Below are 11,460 nucleotides of genomic sequence, written 5' to 3'. Positions count from 1 at the left end.
ATTTCTCTCATGGTATGTTACATTTTCGGGAACAGTATTGGTGGACTTGCAGAGTGACGTGGGGTGTTCCGGCCTGGAAATGGAGCTACTCTGCCTTCAACTAATCTTATGTATTTCAACTGAGAGTGATGGTGTGAACAGGGACCTCCCGAGCTGTCAGTAAAGCGGCCGCAGTTATTCTCTGATAAAGGGCAGGGAGAAACAGATTGAGAGGCGTCCGTGGAACAACTGCGCTGTCTCAGAGGTCTTCCCGTTAGAAAGGTTCAGAAGGGCAACGATCCCAAGTTCCAAACAAAACATTGATGTAAACGGAAAACACACCCAAGCGCTGCGCTGGTGACGGTGCGCCGTGCCAGCGGCGACAGGGCTCCGCTCTGCAGCCCGGGCCCGGCGCGGGCTGCCTCGGGCAGAGCCGGGGGCCAGACCCAGGGCCAGAGCCGGGGTCCCCTGCCGGGATACGGGACGGGCAGAGAAAAGCTGGGGGGCGGGGCGGCCTCGCCGCGGTGACTCAGCGGCGTGGAGCACCGGGCTGCGACCGGTATTTCCTGTTCCCCTGCCGCCGCCGCGGGTGTTGGTGTGTGCGGGCGTGGCCCGGGGGAGCGGGCGAAGGCACCCCTGCTCTAGAGGGGCAGCAGCCGCAGGTGGGGGCACGCCGCCCGCCCCGTCCGGTCGCCGCCAGCGCCCCACCCCTGTCGTTCCCTGCCCTCCCCATCCTTCCCCTCTCCTCCCCACCTGGGGGCGAGGCCGGCACCTGCGGCGGGAGCCCGCCCCGGCGTGGCCGCACCGCCCCCGCCCGCGCCCCGCAGGAAATCGCCTGACTCGGCGGGAGCGGCCACAGCGGACCCGGACCCAGCCCCAGCCTCGGCCCCGGCCCCAGACCCAGCGCTCGGACTCGACGCCCCCGTCACTGCCCGCTCCGGGGCGGCGGGGCAGGGCAAAGCGCAGTCCCAGCGCCGGGGCGCCTCTGGGACCTCTGCTCCCGCTGCCAGAATCCCTTCGCGAGCAGGCGAGTATCCATCCCCTCAATATATCCCCGCCCCGAACCCGGGCCCCCCGCCGCCTCCCTCCCCCCGGGCAGGTGCGGTGCCCCTCGGCACCCCCTGTCCCCCGCGGCCGGTGCCTCCTCTCCCCGCCCCGGGGGCCGCGCTGCGGCCACGAGCTGCCCGGCTTCTCCTCCTCGTTCCTTTGTGTGCTTCGCGATTTATCGCTCTCTCGCCTGCGCGCCCCGGGCGCGCTTTGCCGCCTTTGTCCGCGGGAGCCGGACCCGCCGCGCCCCCGCGGGGTCCCCCCAGGCCGGTCCCGCGCCCGCCGCGCACCTGGGCGGCGCGAACAGCCGGGCTCGGCTGGGGATCGGCTTTTCTCTAACGGGATTAAGCGGCTCTCGGTGACTTTTTCCGTGATAAGTACTTTCCGGGAGAGTGCGATACTACGTTGAAAGTGGGAGAGATGCCACCGGCGAGTCGGGGTGTTTGTTTACCCGGGTTATTCCCGGGGGGGGGCGGCGGGTCCCTGGGCCAGCGCACGCCCCCGCCGTCGGGGGCTTGGGATGCCTTTGTTGCACAGAGGATTCCTGAAATCTTTGTGTTGGCACATCCCGAGTGGATTCCAGCCATGCCTTGGGCTTTGGCTAACTGGGTCAGGGGAAGTTTCAAGTTAACAGGGAACTGTAAAACAAAGAACAGGCAGTTCCAGAAGACAAATGTTTTAATTGCCCTGTTGAAGTGCCTTGGCATCGGCCGTGTTTGCGGTGCTGGAGCCCAGTAATGTACCTGGAGCCCAGGTACATTAGATTTTCAGACTGGAGTGCCAGGGTTGATCTACCAGTGGCATGCACTTGCTTTAGTAGACAACTCTGCCCGTACTCACCCCGTACTTGAACCTGTTTGCTCATTTTTTTCCAGCGTGAGAAAGTACATGCTGTTTGAACATACTTGTGTTAGAGTCATTTAACAAATCAGAAAACTTTCATGCTTCCAGTGTTGCTTTCTAGTAGTTATTCACTTGAAACAGAGAGAGTCTCTGAATGATCTGCTCCTTAGCTTCAGCTTATAAAATTGTGTCGGTTCCCACAGCTAAGATGATGTTCAAGCCATTCTTGGCCCCACAGCTGTGCTCCAGCAGAGGCTGCAAAGGTCTGTTTTATTTTAACCTTTGGATGTGATTTTTAAGGTCACATAATTTCCAACAAAATAGCTTACTTTTCTTTTGTTCTGCGATGTTTTATTTTAAAGGTTGAAAACTGTGATTCGCCTGTAGTTTGGGAAAATAAAAGAGAAATTAGTATGTGCAAAACTGCTTCCTTCATTTGTAAAGCATTTATTGTCTAAGGCTTTAATTGTTGTCAGCTCTTTCAGTGATATTTGTCAGGATCCATGAAGTCCTGACATGGCAAGAATCAAGCACTGGAAGGCATAGGAGGTTTGTTTGTGTGAATTAACACTAATTGAGAGATCATCAGGCTGCTTTAAGAGACTTTGAAATGTTTTGCATTTACTAAGCATGTGTGTGCCACTTAGACACTGTCAGTAAGATTTATACTTAGTATAACATTATTACAAGGATTATGAGGGCTGTCATCAGGCTTCTGAGGAAGTTTTTTGTATGTATTTGACTTTAGGTGAATTTAGTGTTAAAATTGCTTCTGGACTGTTACTAAGATGCAAACATCTTAGGCCCTAAACATTGGGTTTTAAGTAGTGGCAGTGACTTCTTTTCCCTTTATAAATGATGTCACTGTGGACTGCAGAACCTGTATCTAATTGTGTTTTGCTATTGCCCTGTATCACTATCAGTAACTGCTGCGGTGCTTAGTGCCACTGCACTGGATTTTTGCGAGGCTAAAGGCAAGTGTTGGGAGTTACGCAGAAGAGTTGAGGTGACCCCAACACTTTGCAGGAACTATAATCTAAATAGAGGTCTTTAGAATGAAGCATCAAAGTAATTAAGTGTATGATAGTTTTTTGGATTGCTTAATCCCCCCTTTTCCTGGTTCTGTGTCCTCTAAGGACAACCAGGAAATCTTTCTTAGTGATTTAAACAATGCTTAGGTAGCGGCATGGTTCACAAAATGGGATGTGCCATACCTTTATAAAACCTGTATGCTTAAAAGCATTAGAAAGCTCCTGGACCACAGCACTCCTCAGCTGGGGAATGGCCTAATATTCCAGGACTACTTCAAATCTGCATTTAACTTAGAGCAAATCTGAATGATAGCATTTGTGTGAGCATTTTAATAGTTACCAATCTTGTCTTTCTCCAGAATGTTCTTGTAGGGTAAAGGAAATCTCGTGTTACAAGACTGTTCACTTTTAATTGCTGAAATAACAGTATTTATGTACTCAGGGATGGTGTAACTTTTGTCATTCCATGACTGCATCAGTTTCATCCTATTGCAGTAGTCTTGGAATCACAATCATTCTAATGACAGGAGGAACAGAGCACTTATATGTTAGAACAGCTACATGTCTGTGATGTTAGAGATTTTCAAATAGGTGTGAAAATTCTAATTGCTAGGGAAAAATTAATTTATTTAATTTGGCAATTGATCTTTGGCATCAGCTGTAGAAAGGCTGTGGATCTAAATCCCAAAATTCTGTGGGTTTCTGTGACCTTTGGAAGATTTCTCAGAAATAGGATAATCTATTTGTAAAACAAATATTTATGGCAGTAAGTATATAGGGCATAATTTTTTCTTTTAATATATGAGCCTTGCCATAGTGGAGAATGTTTGTTTGCAAATGGTGTGTTACCTACAGAGATTGGAGTAGTGACATGGGGATGACTGGTTTTGCATGACCATGCTGGCACACACGCACCAGTGCTCGTCATCTTTCAGAGTCAAAGGTTCAGTCTCAGTCCCATGACCATGCTCTAAATGCATTGAGAACTTACATCGTCAAAACAGAGCTGTTCAACCATGGGATACTTCTCGATTATCTAAACCTATCCTCTTCCTCAGAAAGAACGGAACAATGTTGGATACCTATGTCTGCTCCCGTGAAATCTTTGCTTCCTGCTTGTTCCCAGAGTCTTTGAAGCCTTCTGTTGCTCTTTAATTGTCTTTTGCCAATTCTTGGGTTATATCGGTCCCACTTCAAAAAGTAATTTTTTTCTTTCCGAGTGGGTAAATTATGATTTAGAACCTAGTGCAATTATGTGGGTATTTTTGTTTGGGGTTTGGGAATGTTTTTTGTTTGTTTATTATTTGTGGGTTTTTTGTTTAGTTTGGTTTGTTTGAGGTTTCTTTTGTTGTTTTTTTTGGGGGGGTTGGTGTCTTTTTTGTTGTTTTGCTTTGTTTTGTGTGTTTTTTGGGTTTGGGGGGGGTCTGTAGTGTTGCTCTTTTTTTGTTTGTTTTTTTTTTTTACCAGACAAAGCCAGCATTCAACTCTAGAGAGTCAAGGTTATTTTTTACTTAAATGTTAGACAATTTAAACAGGTACTAACTGCAGCATTGTAATTAAACAGCTTGATGCAACAGTAAAGTATACTCAGGTAATTTAATACCTTAAACTATTAATGTTTGGGTTGGGTTTTAGTTGGCTTATTATTGAGATTTTTTGTTTTGTTTTGGTTTTCTTTTTAAGCTGATTGCTTTTTGAAAGTGCATGTCGTTAGGGGATATCGTTGTTTTCTGTTTCAAATCAGAATGCAGACTGTGTCAACTCCTTTCTGTTCAGTGTTAAGATGGCCCTTGCATTTGTGAATGTATTTAGGGTGTTTATGATCCAAGTTCAGTAATAACAGAGCAAGCTGTGGGAGCTCTGGTTTGATATCTGGTACAGCATCTGCCCTGGTGTGTATTCATCAGCTGCAGGCTTTGTTTTTAGGAAACATGAGCTACCCAAGTCTTCCTGAATTTAGGTCAGCATTGTCATTGTGCATCTGAGTCCCAGAACCTCAAATAACCATGGTTGCTAATCTAGGGAGAAAACGAAACTCATTAGTGCTCCCTTTTCACATGAATAACGTGAAAACGACAGACAAAAATACTGCCTGATACAATAGTAGGGTCAATAAGAAGTGTGGTAGGCAAAATATAAAGCCCTATTGTTCTGGTTTTTTTCCAATGCCTGCTCCCTTTTCATGCTTTTGTCCCTGCTTTTGTTTTTTACAAGCAATTCAGAACTGCTTTTGAGAAATTCCTTTTTACTTCTTAAAGGTGTGCAATTATCTGGGGTGTGGTTTATATACATGTGAAATGTCAGGTTTAGGATGTCTCCTTAGATTTGGGGATGTTTTCATTGAGCTAGGCATGAGTTCAGATCTATTGGGTCACTGTGGCTTTTTTCTAAGACTGGCTCAATGATACCTCTCCCAAAAGCATTGTGTTGTTATAACTATTGTACCAAACTAATTTTTTTACATCAGTATTGTATTGATACACTGAATGTGAACTTAACAATGCAGCCTCATCATAACCAAGATTTCACATGTTGGTTCAAGCTATGTGTTACTTGCCTTGCCTCATTAATTTTTGATTTGTTTTTTTTAAGGCCTTAGAGAAAGCCCATAAATCTCTCCTGGATGTCACTCTTAACAGAAAGGCTGTCTGTAGTCCGGCTTGCACTCTCTGTTCTAACATCTGCTTCATCATCTAGCTCTGCTTAATAGCCAGCAGATTTGACTACTGGTGTCTCTAGCCTCCTTAGCACAACTTTGTATAATCTGATTCTGAGAATCTCCAGGAACATATGGACTGCTCAGGGAAGGGACGATCTCTAAGGAGGGGCCAAAAGCAACTGCAATCCGGGAAGCTGTGAGAGAGAAGTTTCCAGGTCCTCCTCCTCTCTTTTCATTCCCACCTCTCATGCTCCCAGTCTGATCCTTGATGCTCCTCTACCTTAAGATTTTTTTTACAGATCAAGCTTTATATATTTGCTGGTTGTGGCGCAAACAAAACAAACACATGTGTATTTTGGAAGCTAACAATCGACTGTCACAGTTATTCTTACCAGTTGAGTAAAAGCATGTAGGAAGAGATACTTGTTTCTTTGCTCTCTTAATAGGAGAATTCTTTGATCTGTAGCTGTTACACAGATCTTGTTGAAAGATGAGAAAGAATAGGATTTTGTTTTTTTCACAAGATGGAAAGTAATTTGTGGCTGCATTGGGCAATGAGTGTCTCTTTTTTAGTTAGGTCTGAAGTGACTGAAGATGTGATTCTGCCTCTGCCACCAGTTTACAAGAAGTATGCTCTACATCTAGTTAAGAGTGTATGACTGTTTACATCTGTCGAGGATTAGAGCGAAAGAAAGCTTTTTGCTTTGATCTTGTAAATGTTTCTTTAACAGAGAAAAAAGCTCTGTCATTCTTTCCCCTTTCTCAGAAATACATTGTATTTTCCAAGGCATCACTTGTGTGTTCTCGGTTAGGAAAATTGTTCTGTTTTCTTGCCAATAAAACTTGGTTTCTGTTCTTCCTGAAAAAAAAACAAACGAAGACATAAAAAGTGGAGTGGATGATAATTCTCCGGCAGGAAACAATGGAGGAAGGTATGTTTTAGACTTTTTGTTTGCTCTATAAAAGTCATCCTTCACTAACAATGCATGTACTAGCAGCTTTGAATTTCTGTTTCTAAATAAAGTTGAAGGAAGTTGATAAACTGTGAGTCAGTCTTTCTCCCTCTAGATACCTGGAGGTTTCATGCACAGTTTAACCGAAAGCAGTACTTGGGAGTAACTTGTGCTTATTGTGTGGGTTTGGCTTCCCTGTGTACAACACTAGTCATGGGGCTCTTTTTTCTGGTCAGAATTAGTGTGCTTTCCTCAGAGAGACAAAGGATGGACCAGAGCTGCACTTAATGCTTTTTACACTTTGCATAGGACTGGCTTTGAAAACTACTGTGGGAAAGTTTTTTTAAGAAAAAATCCTTAGATCTAAAAAGGGGAGTTTAGAGTTAAAGAAGTGTTGAGGGAGAAGGTAGACAGAAAGAAATACCAGAATTTCATAGGAGAAAGTATGGTAATACTGAAGTTGTAAATGAAACCAACCTTGAGGGAAGACTGGATTTTATAGAAATATTTCTGCTTTTGAGTAAAATAGAACTGTCATGGTCTTCTACAGTCAGAAGATCCTTAAGTACTGGAATTGTCAAAAACTGCTCACTTCTCTTGTCTTTTCTTTCTCATTACAGCCTTTTGGATAGAGCTACCAAAGCTATCAGAAGTCAGGATGCATGCAGGCTTAATGACGTTAGCTCTGCTTGCATGCTTCTAGTACTATGCTTTCCTAAGCTTCTTAATGCTTTGTATACAGATGTTTAAAGTTGTTGTTGAGTGATGTTTTTTTGTTGTTTTTGTACACAGAGAAGTAATGTTTTGCTTGATTTAATTCCTGTGGGTTTAATATATTAATTATTTTTCTTAACACATCACTGTATTTCAAACTACGTACTCCTTATCAGCATGCAACTATGTAGAGGATTTTTTTTTCCTCAAGCAACTAAAAGACCCTTGCTTTTATTTTGCTCTTCTAAGATCAGTCACATAGATTGCTATTTTGTAATTAGCTGAGATAGTTCAGTGTGTGCATGTGCTAACATAATGTACAAATGTGACTGAATATTAAACATTCATATACTAAAATACATATTCATATTCATTCAAACATTCATATACTAAAATAAAGAAATATTTTACAGAACAAGAAATCATCTTGGTTTCTAAATAAGGAACATGCAATATGATATCACCCCAACAGAAATACACACATGTCTAATAATATTAGGGAATAAGTAATTTGCACAGTTTACAGAGGGAGTTGTGGTTCCAGGCTTCAGTCTTCCTGTCACATCTCTTCTTTCTATGTTTTTATCTCTATTACTGCATAAGTACACAATATTTAAATATGTAACTATGTCTATCTATCTATCTATCTATCTATCCATTCATTTCTTACTATCTAAGAAGAATTACATCAACATTTCCTTGATTTGTTTTGCAATCAACAACATCTCTTTGAGTATAGCAATTTGACGGTACTGCAGTATTTCCAAAATGTCACTGTTACTTCTTTCAACATGTGCATCTGTCTCCACCTTTGTAGTTCATACCTGAGGTCTTTGGCACTCACAGTTAACTTACCTTATGGCTAAAACAATTCTGATGTGGGATGTGGCTTCTGGCATCATGTGAGGAATATTTGAATGACTAGAAGGTATCATAATGGGAGTCTCTAGCTTTCTTAATTCTGTACAAGCCACGTAAGGAAGTATTTCTCCATGCCTTTTCTGAGTAGATCAGCCAAATCCCTCGTGACACTTCTAACATAGAGAGCTTTCTGGTGTCTTCTGGTGAGAACAGCTAAGGCAAAAGCTATTTTTGTCTGTCACTGTCTAAAACGCTCTCAAGTTTTCTGTGCAGGTCTCTTTTGTTCCCTGGATGGATTTGACAGAGAAGTCACCTAGTGCTCCATTAGCAGTTGAAAGATTATAGACAGCAGAGATTTAGCAAAGGATTAGTCAATTGGAGAGTGTGCATTATCCGACCAGGCTTAGAACCGTGATTGTCTCTTCAATCATTTTCATTAGTGTCTTATTCAAAGATTGAATTACGTAACAATGACGTTTCTGGGGAATCTGGTAGGAGTTTTTCTTTGGTTTTCTCTCTCTTCTACCAACTACCCTTGCCTGCAAGAGGAGAAAAAAAGCATTATTTTTATGCTTCAAACTTGCAGTATGTTTTAAAAAGCAGCTTTTCAAATCAGTGAAGAGGCATGACTTCAGTTACAGCATCTGCATTTGGATGATAACTTAGCGTGGTGGAACTCTTAAGAAAGGCAGGATGCGGTACAAGAAATACATAACTATTTTAGAAGCAGCGATAGGTATTACTCCCCTTAACAAGAGGGAACTGCTTCCTGAGGGTAGACATGCAAATCTGTGGCAACATCCAGGGTAAGTGTTAAAAAGCAATCAGTGAGTAACTGTGGGAAAAACTGTGCTCACCTTGAATCATGCATTTTTAAAACATGTTATCAGAAAGAGGAGAGTTATTAATAAAACAGGTAATATTTTTTTGTACCTTACAAGATCTGTACCTTCAGTAGTTGTGGTTGAACTTAGTGGTTTCATTAGAGATTTCTGTGTACTACCTGTCCTTGGCTAGGGGAATAACTAGGAGAAGGTGTTATTTCTAAATGAGGAGTTTGCTGAGGAACAGAAAATAATCAGGTGTATACTCATCAGAACAGAAATGAAATGGCTATTTTGTATTTTTTGCTTGCTACTAACCTGATGCATGTGTGTGTTTCCCCTCTCCTCATTTAAAATATGCATATTTTCATTTTTATCTGTCAGAGAAGCAGTTTCTAAAACCAGAAAAGAAAAATCACTTTTGTCTGTGCAGGCAACTTTACTTCTCTGCTTAGAAGCAGGAGTTCATCATACTTAGGAATACCATTTCCTCACAAGAAGGTTTTCCTGATTTTTGTTAGAAACAATCCAGACTGCTGTCTTGCACCACACAACTTGAGTATCAGGCTTCAGAAAAATCCTTCTGTATGTAACTGTTTCCACCAAAAACGTATGTTGTGTGGAAAACATTGCTGTCTCCCATCTGTATGAGAAGCATGGATGGATGGGTGTCTTCACAGTCCTTCTGGTCTCCCAGACTTTTGTAATAGAAGAGAATGTAGTCACCTTGTTTCAGACATTGCAGAGGAGTGCAAAATATGAGAGGCTTTTGTCCAGGACCAATTAGGATGTTTCTATTGGTTTGGAATCGCTCTGTGTAAGAAAAACTTAAAAGAAAAACTTGGGTTATTATAATTGTGGCTGTTTGTGACTGAATTCAGATTTATCCTGTATTTTTTCTACAAATGCACTTTCTTTAATGGTGGTAACAACAATAGAAGCAAATAAATCACTAAGGACCATATGATTTATTTTTTTCCAGATCTATCACCAGAACCACAAAAACTAGTTAGCAAATACACTGATGGAAATGGTTTTTGCGCCTTTTTATTAACGCAAGTGTTCTTCAAGTTGGTCCTAAATTTCCAGTGCCGTGTTAATGAGCGCTTGTAGGGCTTTTTGTTAAAAACCTGCCCATTAAAAGGGATTCTCAGTGCAGTCTGTTTGGACTCAGGACAGCAGGAGTGTGCTGGACTGTGACTTCCTTTGATTGTTCCATATGAATTATGTACATGCAAATATTTTTTTATTTTTTTCAGCAGCTCTTTATATATTGATAAAATGGTACCTGCTTTTTCCTGCTGTTTTGAGAAGTTATGTTGGAAAGTAATGATATATTCTTGTAGAATTCTTCTTTGTTTTCAAGTAGGTTAGTCTGGCCAGTTATAGCTTGAATCAAGCCCTCTAAAAATGAAACTTATTAACTGTAACATCGATGTCTTTTGTAACTGTGACTGTTTGTCTTTCATCTATAATGTGACTGAGTATTAGTCACATTACAGTATCAAAGTACAAAATACACTGTTAAAATTTGTTTTTATTTCCAGCATTCTTATTCGGACATCTCCTTGCTTTCAGGGAGAGGTTTAGTTAATGTGATTGCTGTACACACTTGGAATTTCAAACTGGTTAAGATGTACTTGGATTATGTTTGGATTTGCCATTCCAACAGTTTTGGAAAAGCAGAAAAGCTGTTGTCATTGGACTGTAATAGTGATCCCTTTTATCTTTTTATTAAAACTTTCAGGGAATGAAAGGTTGGTAACCACCAATTATGTCCAAGTAAACCAAGTTGACAATAAAAGTATTGTTCTTTTTGTAGCTGCATACTGCTTATTCTATATGACTGGAATAAACACATAAATAATGCACTTTGCTAAGATCAGCTTATCACTCAACTTCTAGAGGTAACCAGAGGTACATTCTAGAGGTACATTCTTTGTAAAAATAAAATGTTATAAAAGGGTGAGAGTGTGTGTGTATAGGAGAAATGTGTAACATAATGAGACACTATCTAAAACCTAATACTGAATAAAGGGTGTAGAGATCCTCATTTGTCAACTCTTCTAATGCACAAATTCAGGTGCATAATTAAGCACTTTCTTTTTCTTAAGCATCTCTTAAAATACACTTGAGTGTGATGCTTTTTATGTTATTTTATATATATATATATAAATAAAGTTATTTTATGGCTAGAGCCATTGCTTGAAAGCTGTAAGAATTCTGCTTAAAAACCCAGACTACTGTGCAAAAGAAAGCAGGAAGGGCAGATTCATTATTTTGCTATGGTATTAATTTGTATTTTCATATCAAAGACATTGCAAAGTAAAGTTTTTCTACTTCCATCTTTGCTTGGAATAGTGATGTGATTTCTGTGACAGATAGATTGATTTTTATAAAGTTTGACAAAGGAAAAATGGTGGCAGCAGTGGTAGATAGGTTTAGCTTGCTTGTGTGACCTTTCTGCAGCCTCCAGGATAAGATTTTGTGCACAGCCTAGAAAAATAAGACTGAAGTTTGTTTTGAATGCAAAGTATAGCTTGTGCTGC

At 41.5% G+C, this 11,460-nt stretch overlaps 1 protein-coding gene across 2 annotated transcripts in view; it reads left to right on the top strand.

The window, feature by feature from the left end:
- The first annotated feature begins 830 nt into the window (after positions 1-830).
- Positions 831-11,460, top strand: part of TJP2 (tight junction protein 2) — a 62,476-nt gene continuing 51,846 nt past the window's right edge. The window contains exon 1 of one of the 2 annotated variants that reach the window (XM_015653007.3): positions 831-1,006. The gene's annotated coding sequence lies outside the window, so the exon portion shown is untranslated. Of the gene's footprint in view, positions 1,007-2,114; positions 2,133-11,460 lie in introns of those variants that run through there. The other variant, XM_015653003.3, reaches the window with a different exon arrangement.

The sequence above is a fragment of the Parus major genome, chromosome Z (assembly GCF_001522545.3).
Source record: "Parus major isolate Abel chromosome Z, Parus_major1.1, whole genome shotgun sequence".
Taxonomy (NCBI): Eukaryota; Metazoa; Chordata; class Aves; order Passeriformes; family Paridae; genus Parus; species Parus major.
Note: the sequence above shows the minus strand (reverse complement) of the source record. Positions and strands in the feature narration are given on the sequence as shown.